Here is a 1,575-nt window from a genome sequence, read left to right as displayed (position 1 = left end):
TACAAGCATGGTTTAACATATGCAAATCAATCAATGTGATACATTATATCAATCAAATGATGGATAAAAACCATATGATCGAGCATGGGGGGCGGGGCAAGATGGCCGAATAGGAACAGCTCGTCTACAACTCCCAGCGCCAGCGACACAGAAGACCGGTGATTTCTGCATTTTCAACTGAGGTACTGGGTTCATCTCACTAGGGACAGCCGGACAATCAGTGCAGGTCAGCTGCTGCAGCCCGACCAGTGAAAGCTGAAGCAGGGAGAGGCATCGCCTCACCTGGGAAGCACAAAGGGAAAGGGAATCCCTTTTCCTAGCCAGGGGAACTGAGACACACAACACCTGGAAAATCGGGTAACTCCCACCCCAATACTGCGCTTTAAGCTAATGGGCACATCAGGAGATTATATCCCACACCTGGCTGGGAGGGTCCCACACCCACGGAGCCTCCCTCATTGCTAGCACAGCAGTCTGTGATCTACCAGCAAGGCAGCAGCGAGGCTGGGGGAGGGGTGCCCACCATTGCTGAGGCTTAAGTAGGTAAACAAAGCCTCTGGGAAGCTCGAACTGGGTGGAGCTCACAGCAGCTCAAGGAAACCTGCCTGTCTCTGTAGACTCCACCTCTGGGGACAGGGCACAGTAAACAAAAACAAACGCAGCAGAAACCACTGCAGAGGCAAACGACTCTGTCTGACAGCTTTGAAGAGAGCAGTGGATCTCCCAACACGGAGGTTGAGAGCTGAGAAGGGACAGACTGCCTGCTCAAGTGGGTCCCTGACCCCTGAGTAGCCTAACTGGGAGACATCCCCCACTAGGGGCAGTCTGACACCCCACACCTCACAGGGTGGAGTACACCCCTGAAAGGAAGCCTCCAAAGCAAGAATCAGACAGGTACACTCGCTGTTCAGCAATATTCTACTTTCTACAGCCTCTGCTGCTGATACCCAGGCAAACAGGGTCTGGAGTGGACCTCAAGCAATCTCCAACAGACGCACAGCTGAAGGTCCTGACTGTTAGAAGGAAAACTATCAAACAGGAAGGACACCTACACCAAATCCCCATCACTACGTCACCATCATCAAAGTCCAGTGGCAGATAAAACCACAAAGATGGGGAAAAAGCAGGTCAGAAAAGCTGGAAATTCAAAAAATAAGAGCGCATCTCCCCCGGCAAAGGAGTGCAGCTCATCGCCAGCAACGGATCAAAGCTTGACGGAGAATGACTTTGACGAGATGATAGAAGAAGGCTTCAGTCCATCAAACTTCTCAGAGCTAAAGGAGGAATTACGTACCCAGTGCAAAGAAACTAAAAATCTTGAAAAAAAAGTGGAAGAATTGATGGCTAGAGTAATTAATGCAGAGAAGGTCATAAACGAAATGAAAGAGATGAAAACCATGACACGAGAAATACGTGACAAATGCACAAGCTTCAGTAACCGACTCGATCAACTGGAAGAAAGAGTATCAGCGATTGAGGATCAAATGAACGAAATGAAGCGAGAAGAGAAACCAAAAGAAAAAAGAAGAAAAAGAAATGAACAAAGCCTGCAAGAAGTATGGGATTATGTAAAAA

The sequence above is a fragment of the Macaca thibetana genome, chromosome 4 (assembly GCF_024542745.1).
Source record: "Macaca thibetana thibetana isolate TM-01 chromosome 4, ASM2454274v1, whole genome shotgun sequence".
Taxonomy (NCBI): domain Eukaryota; kingdom Metazoa; phylum Chordata; class Mammalia; order Primates; family Cercopithecidae; genus Macaca; species Macaca thibetana.
Note: the sequence above shows the minus strand (reverse complement) of the source record.